The following is an 8,975-nucleotide window of genomic DNA, read 5'->3' as shown; positions in this document are numbered from 1 at the left end:
TCAAAGAAGATGAAACATTGTTCTCTCACAAATGTCACGTTTATTAAAAGATTTCATCTTCTCCTGTGCTATGTTTGCATCACAACACAAATCATCAACTTGCTTTGACCCTGACACCATTTTATAGGCTTAATAACAATAAATCTATGTCCTGAAATAGTTTCTGAAGATTACAGCAATCAATCAAAATTCAGGGAGCCTTAAACCATTAATGTCATTGGCAATGATCCAGCACCCTGGGAATCCATCTAAATCAGCCATTATTACTGAAAATGCTCCTTAAGAGCCTTAAGATAAAGGTAGTATTTGGGAGCATAAATTGCAGTTCTATTTTTATCAGCCACAGAGGGATGATTTTCATGGTGATGTTTTTTGTATCTGTTTAGAATAAGACAAAACCAGAACAATTCCTCCTTTTGCCTCATGCAGCTCTTTTGGTTATTGTTACAGAAAAATAGAAGCCAATACATAGCAGATTGCTTTGCCTCTGTGAGACGTGTTTGTTATGTAAAGGAGTCTAAAGATTTTTTGAAGGAAAAGGAGAGAGCTGCTGTCAAAAGCCCTTGTTGTATTTCATGAAGGCCTTTCTAGTTCAAGGCAGTGCTCCTAAGAGCACTGTGTCCACTTTATGAGACTACAGATATCTACAGGTTTGCTAATTTCACACTATGTAGTTTTGTTTTGCAGAGAAACAATGCAAGACTTTAGGAAAGCAACTTTTTCGCTTAGAGATACATCTACAACACTTTTTCTCAGGGTTTTCTGCAGATGACCATTAGCAAAGTACCTGAAAACCTTTAATGTAAAATCAACGGCAGTTGTGTAACACTGCACAGCTCACATAAATTTATCTTTTATTGGTGAAACTCTTTACTTTCTGGTTTGTGTGTAAATTATTTTTAATAGCTTTCTTTTACCTGTTGTAATGTGATTCTTTTAATATTAGCTTTTACTTAGCTGTTTCATTTGAAGGATGTTAGTGAAAAAGAAGGGCCATATACTTTGGAACAAGGTCTTCTGAAAGTGTCTTAAATGTGCCCTGCTGATTATTTTGCTTATTGTGCTCTGACAGCTTATTCCCACTCAGCCATGAGCACACAATGCACCTCAAACAAATCAATGCAGGCTCTGCAATCAGCATTGTTCTGAGAACAGCCATCATTTTGTAAGGACCTGATGTCCATCACTAGTGGGAAGGGATTCAAGGCACCATTGAAGACTAGGCTGGGCTCACAGGTTTGCCAGAGCCTATCTGATTGCCCAGCAGCCTGGCCCTAATGGACACTGCTGAGGCAGTCCAGCAATCTCCATCTTCATCCATCAGTCTCTAAGCAGAGATCCAGCCAGAGAGCTGTACAAGATGATAGCAAGCTCAAAGAAAAAACATTTAAGTCATGTTGCACAGGGCAGGATTGTTATTCAGCTGATCAGACTGTCCCCAACACAAGACATGTCTGAAGAGGAAATAATTTTTCCCCCCAATGGCCTAATTCATCCACAGGTGCAGGAACTGTTTCCTTGTTCATGACTTGAACTTTCTGAAGAACAGAGCAAATGTGAACTGCATGGACAAATATGAATCTTCATACCAATGGAACAAAATAAAAGTTGATGGATAAAATCCTGTGTTGGAAACCATGTTCTGTGTTTTTAATGATAAGTACCTTACATTTTTATCTAAGTCAAAGGAAATTTATTTAGAGACAGGTTTTAAGCTTCTCATCTCACATTGAAAAGTGGAAATGTAAGAGAATAATTTTCTGGTTCCCCACTCTAGTCTGATTTGGTGGCTTCCTGTTTTTCCAACTGCTTTAGTTCCCTGGTAAGAGATCAACTGAGTTTTGCACTTGAAATATGATGTAAATATTGTTGTCTAACAATGGCTCAAACCAAATTCAATGAGTCAAGGCAAAAACATTTCCACAGCTGACCCATCCCCCGTGAGAAATCACTAAACCTTGCTCCCAGTAACCAGGAGGTTACTGGGTCTATAAAGCTCTGGTCCCATCAGAAGCATGAAAAGTTTCTTTACTTGAATCTGGATTATAGCTTTTGGAGTCTATGCAGTACAGAAAGACAGTCATAAAAAAACCCCAAACAAGTATTGTCCTTTCTCATCTGTTCTGTGACCTAATGGAAGAATAAGCTATGAATATCATTACCTAAGGAGCATGCAGCTAAATCTCCTTCTCTGTTTCTTCCCTTAACCTTGTATTGTCTAAAATGGTACACTTGACCTTTTACATCTTTTAAATTTGATAGCTGTATCTTTTAAAAAGGGACAGGGAAATGTGACCTTGTCAATGTCAAATATTTTTATCTACCATTAGATGCCAGTCCTTCTCATTTAACTGATTTACATTTGGGACTGCAGCTCTCCCTGGGATAGATGGCTGTTAATGGGGCCTGTTGCTGTGTTTGTTGGTGCAATGAGCTATAAATGCTACCTTTTATCTTAGCTTTTACTATCCAAGTGAAACCAGTTACTGGAAAAGCTGTTTGGTCATATGGGTGACAAAGCCCTTCAACTGAACAAGGTAGCCCATCCTACCTCTGAAACTTTGCTACAGGCATTGTAGTTAGACAGCACAGGTAGACATAAAAAGCTGCAAATTCAAGATTTTGGAGATGGATTGCTGCTACCTTAAAAACAAAGTTTTTGTTAGGTTATTTCTGAGGCAAGTTTTCTGGAGGTACTGAATGAAAGCATTCAACTAAAAGCAAGAGGTATACTAGAAGGAGAAATCTAATTTCTTGGAATTTGTGATAATCCCCAGTATCACAATTTTTTTGCTGGTCTAGGCTCTATCCCACGTGACAGGACAAATTCAAGTTTTTCTGAGTTCTTGCTCTTTCACACCTCTGTATGTAACACCTATTGGGCTGCATGGGACTTCTTCAGGCTCTGCTCTACATCTCTAACTAATGGTTGTGAGATCTGTATTTGGGGTGGTGCTGGGGTGTAAGAATGAGCCATAACAGATCCCCTGACAGTGATGAAACCCATGGGCCTGGGCAGTAACAGAGCTCAGGTTGACCTAATCCTCAACTAAGTGTAAAACTAGCCTCTTTTGGAGTAGCATTCTATCTTCAGCAGAGCAAGCAAAGGCTGATGAAATACCTATGCATGGTGCAAACAGATTTGGAAGATTGAAATTCCTGGGAAGTTTTGGGATGAACATTTGAACTGTGAGCATCTAGATCTTGACACACTATCTCTGCTCTTAGAGGAGGGTTATCTTATCTAAAAGAAGTGCTAATTTGCACTGAGTTGTATTTCTATGCAATCTAAAGAGGAAGAGGTATTGCAGAACTGTGATGTCTGGTGTGTGTGGACTCCCTGTACTTACAAATGTTTGCTGTTTAGATTAATGTTTGACCTTCCAATTCTGACTGTCTGGTTCTGGAAATCTGAAGGGTTTGATCTGTGAACTCTCATCTCTTCCCTAAACTGCAAATTAAGACCTTGACACCATCACAGAAAATGGAAAAAATGAGCAGGATCACCTGCATGCAGAGTATCCTACACGGCACAGACGGTTATTCTGGCAACTAAATCCATCTCAGAGATTTCCAGCTCTCTTGGTGCTTTTAAGAAGCAGCCCAGATTCTGTCACATTGCAGTCTGGTGAAACTACAAAAAGGAAATTTGCTGACGCAGTGACAGTGTTTATACCACAGTAGATAAATTGGATTATAATCTTGCATCTGATTTTACAAATACGTATGTACATTCAAAGGAGAGTTCATTGCGCTTAGTTAACCATATGCAGAAAATGTCTCTAAGAGCTGAATTTAATTGTTGAATGTATTTCATTCTCTTTTACATTCTGGCAGATTCATACCACCAAGAAAGTGAAAAACTCACAGTTGTAGGATAGTCCTGAAGAGTATGAAGACAATGAAGACAAATTAGTATAGAAAGACCTAGCTTTAAAGTATGTATGTCTTTCAAGGTAAATCAAACAAGTTCTTTCTGACTTTGGATTAGTTCAATCTTAGCAGATTTCAGCTTCCTCATTTACAAGTTTCACACTCCAGAAGACTCAAGATTGTTCTGTTGCTTCAAAGAGCTTTGGGGGTGTCCCAGCTCTGCTGGTCCCAGTACCAGTCAGAAGTCATGCCATGAGGCATCCCTTCCCTTCAAGGGCACAGCCTGGTCCCATGCCTGGTGCAGGGTAAGAGGCTCCCCAGGAATACCAAGTATCCTTTGCAGGAGCAGTTAGAGGCATGAAGTCTTAAGGAACTTGAAATGAAGAGTACAGATCAGAAATGGCATTGAGCTACCCAGTGATTATTCCTGCCTACAGGAACTAGGCCTTTCAGATCTGCTACACCTACAGAATAAAGCAATCAAGCCTACAAGTTGGCAGGGTGTGTTAAGAAAATTGGAAAGTGGGCAAGGAGCTAAGTATAATCATGTGAAAATGTATATAGAAAAAAATCTTCAGCATTTCTGGAGGCTTTTCTGCTCCTAATCTGCAAACCTAAATCATGTCCTCAATGAGCTGGTTCTCCCAATACCCATCTCAGTCCTTCAGATTATTTCATCACTGGATGAGGACCAGAGATGTAAAAGGGTGGAGGAAGGGTGGTGATATAAGAGAGAGCAATACTTACATTATTGGCTTTATTGAGAGGATATTTTAAGGATTAATGCTTACTGCTTATTGCTTTTGAGGCCACTTCTGAAGCTGAAGAATTATTATTTTAATTATTATTCTGCTAAATATCATAGAGAGGTATTTAATAATCTCCACACTGTCCATGGGCAGGTGTTGGTTCTCTCCAGATTTCCAGGAGATAACACAGCTTATCTGGTGTCTGTCTGTTATTTAGGAGTTCCAAGGCATAGGGAAATTATGTATTGAATGGAAGGATTACAGCTCTTTTTCATTAAAAAATAATGCATTAAAAATTGTTAAAAGTGTCTCTGAGATTTTAATTTCTGTGTAGCAATGTGTTGTCATTCCCAGGGGGTCAAGGTGGAGTCTGGATGGGGCAAGAGAAAGCTGAGAATACAAAACAATCTTGTCTGCACAGTTGTAGAGTAATGGTCTACAGTTAGAAACTATTTTAAGCATTTCAGCTTGATGTTTTAGTGAGGATCAGTACACCCAAGGCCTAATGAGACCTGTAGAACAGATTGGTCATAATAGAGAAGCAGCTTTCATCATCTCTTTTTTCATCCACATTATTCTAGATATAATGGGAAACAACTTCAAGGAGTTACAGCTTTGAAGTGTCTAATAAAGACAAGTTTTTCCTTCTTTGAGACAAAATGTCAAGTGGAAGCATCTGTATTGTGGATGATAATTTCTGAGTGCAGTGAGTGAGTGGAGAGCTGACAAATATTAAGTGAAGGGTTTCAGAAAACTAGCCATGGTTTTGAATCACCAATCATACATTAAACATGTACGTGTCCTGACACTATGTGCAGCACTTAGCAGAGGTGTAACAGAGAAATATATTGCGTTTGGTGTTCCTCTTTTAGACCTTGCTAACTGTTCTGTAATTCCTAGTGGTGACAAAAGTCTTTGAATACCAGTAAGTTAAAAGGATCAGTAGGTGCTCAACATCTCTTCTCTGAGAGGACTGAGTCAGCAGGCTTACTGCAAATCAGAACCCAGGGCACTGCTTTCCTTTGTGTGGCTGAAGGGAAAATGAAGATCTCTGGCCCACTCTGCAAGATCTGGTGGTGCTGCCCTGGCACTCCTGCTGGTCCCTGTGGTGTCTCCAGTTCACCTTTCTCTGGTCTCCAGTCTGTGTCTGGTGTAATTGGGGCTTTCTCTGCACTGGGATGATGTGTTGGGCAATACAATCCTGTTCAGTGCCTCTGTTTAGGTGCTCACAGAGCATCTGTGCCTGTGATGTCCTTGCTCTGAGCTGGCCAGCCCTCGTGCCCAGGGAGAGTGTGTTCCCTCAGCCCACCTGCAGGAAGGGCACACAGCCCTGATGAGAAGGTCTTGCTTGCCAATTAATCCATGCTCTGGTGCTGCTGATGTGCCACCTTGGTTCATGGACAAGGGAGAACCAATGCAGGGCTTCAAAAAGCCAGGCCCAGTCAGCGCTGGCCTGGCTGCCGGAACAGGAATAGCTTGGATGGTTTCCAGACAGTCCCTGTGAGTGCAGAGTCTGGAAGGAATGCACAAGTCCTGCTGGCCAGCAGTGCTGTCCTGCACCTGAGCTCAGTGGGCTCACTGCAAATTGGGTCACAGCATCACCCGGTCACCACCACAGCCGGAGCCTGCAGGGGCCATGGGAAGGTTTCCCGCTGCCCTGGGGACATCCCTGCACCAAATGGACACTCTCCAGCATGGAAAGCTGCCACACCCTCAAGCTCCTTCCCACACAGTGCATCTCCCCAGCTCAGTTTAGGCACTTTCTGGTTAGAGCTGCTCCAAACCACAGGGGGCTGCAGCACAGGGCAGGACACGGTGCTTGGCTGCTCTGTATCGGCATCCAAGGCACAGGGCAGGGGGCTGGGAAGGGACAAAGAGAAAGAGAAGTTTGGCTACTCACCAAATGAAGGGCAGAAACGGCAACAAAATTACCATCCGTGCCACAATCATTTCATGGCCCCGAAGCTGTAGCCCCACTGCTGTTTTCAAAAAGAGGACATAACTGGAAGCTCAATTCATGATTCATCACAGAAGGGAATTAGGTCTGTTCCTTAGTTATAATGGCGCATGAGATCATCATCTCTTATGCCATATTCTAAGATTTTTTTCTTCCTTGAAGAGATGTTCTATTGCAAATGAAGTGTCTAAACTGCAGAATTTTATGTGATTATGATAGTGTATTTTTCCTGACAGAGAAATAAAATGAATCTCTATTCTCTAAGCCCTTGCCCTGCAGGGTTCCTGGTGCACCTTCCTACCTCTCCACTCCCTCTCTCCACCCAGCCTCCAACAGAATTTTTCAAAACCAAAGGAAGGGGCTTTGTGCTGCTCTAATCACCTCTCATTTGTGCTGGAAGTAGCTCATGGTCACGGCTGCTTTACAGCAGACCAAGCAGAGGTCAGGCTCCTCAGAAGATCAAGCAAAGCATAGTTTACATTTCCCTGGTGCTGTTAGCTTCCTGAATATTCTGAGCTGGATTCCCCTGCCCACTGCAACTACCATGGTTTGAAATTTTGCAATTGCTAATACTTTTATTTTCAAAAGGAGATGACTGCTACAAACCTAAGCCCCACCTGCAGCATAGCCTGATTTTGGCATAAAATAGAAGGTGTGGTGTAACCAACAACTGAACACCAACTGGAAGCGGTCCAACCATGAGCATGGTGATGGTGTGGTGTCCATCTTCTGCACATGGACACCTTGTTCTTGCCCTCTGAAGGAATTGATTCCACGCACAAATCAGAAGGGCAATTGTCACAGTGAATTTCATTGTCAGAGAAACAAAACAGGGCTATGGAGAGCCAGCCCTGGAAAGACAGGAGGCAGGGCAGGGAGAAGCTGGAATCTCAACACCTTGTGCACTCTCCCAGTTTCATCCCTGTAAAAAAGTGAGAAGCAGAGCTGGAAAACGGAGGGCCTGGCAGTGTCCCCCAGGTGTGGAAACCTGACTTGCATGGTGTGGCAGGACTACTCTGGCAAAAGGTTCTCCAGTGCCCAAAGGAGCTTTTCTCCAAACTTAAGTTACTCCCTGCCTAATTACACTAGTACTTAAATACTTCTTAGGGGGTTACTGAGGCCTGGGGCACAGTAACCACAGTAATCACTGTCTGATTTCTGATCATATATTGGACAATTTGACAGCTGTTTTTGCTGGCTCTTACTCTCTTTTTTTTTTTTTTTTTTTTTTTTTTTTTTTGTGCTGAGCTTCAATTTTTTTTTTTTTATTTATGTGCAGTTAAAGTAAAAATAATGGTGGCAGATTGCTTAATGAGGGATGAGTTGGAGTATTTGTACTGCTGCAAGCCCTCTGACAGAGTTCATCACAAACATAAAACATGATACTGATTTTGTGCCTCCCAGAAGTTTTTTGACAGCCAATACAGTTTGGTGTAGCAGTGTTTGAATTTCTGTTTGAGATAAACTGCAACCATAATACATTATTAAAACTAAGAAAAATATTTCCTGGTCCAAACTGGAATAACAATCCATGTTGACAGGGCAATTCATAAGCCCTGCCAAGCACCCTTTGCCATGAGAAAGACTCCTGCAGCAACCCTTTGTGGTTATGTACCCCTGCCCGGTGCCTTGTGCTCATCCTCACATGATTTCCTCTTCAACACAACCTTTGCCACCAGCAAATTTTGTTGAGTGCTTTCTTTGAAAATCTAACACAAAAATATCCAGAGCACTCTTCCAGTCTCTCCTATTAGTCATAGCTTTAAAATATCTGTGCAGTTTATTTTAAGCCACTCCTTCACCTAATTCCATGTCTCTAATCAAATTATCCTGCTGTTAGCTGTTCTCTCAGTAATCCTCAAAAAACTGTTTTCCAGCAAAGCTGATTTGTAATAAAGTCTACTCCACAAGCCTTACTGCTTGGGGCCAGAGCTCTTGGCCCGTACACCCTGACCAGATCTTTTAATGGCTTGAATGTTCCCTCTTGGGGTTATTTTCCCTGAACCAGTCAAGATGATGCCACACTGCTGTATTGCTCCACAAGCAAAGCCCATTTCAGAGGACTTCAGAGTCCACTTACAACATGTCTTGGCTTCCTTATATATTCCAGATAAAAGGTGTCAAATGAGATGAGGAAACCTACCAGATGGGATGCTTTTTCCTAGCTACAGGAATGGCACTGTTGTTTGCTGGGGGAAACCCAAGGGAAGGGAGATCAGTCTGCTGCTCACTGGAATGGCTAATTACTAATGAGCTTCTGTCTCTGAGTCATTTTAGAAAACAAAAAGCAGCTTGTCCACAACCTAGTGGAACACTCTCACCAGGATGCTGCTACATACTTGAATTAAGACTTTTTCAAATGAAAACTCCTGTTAGAAGTATTAAAGTAGATAAAT

Source organism: Sylvia atricapilla, chromosome Z (genome assembly GCF_009819655.1).
Source record: "Sylvia atricapilla isolate bSylAtr1 chromosome Z, bSylAtr1.pri, whole genome shotgun sequence".
In the NCBI taxonomy this organism is placed as follows: Eukaryota; Metazoa; Chordata; class Aves; order Passeriformes; family Sylviidae; genus Sylvia; species Sylvia atricapilla.
This window is presented reverse-complemented; position numbering follows the sequence as displayed.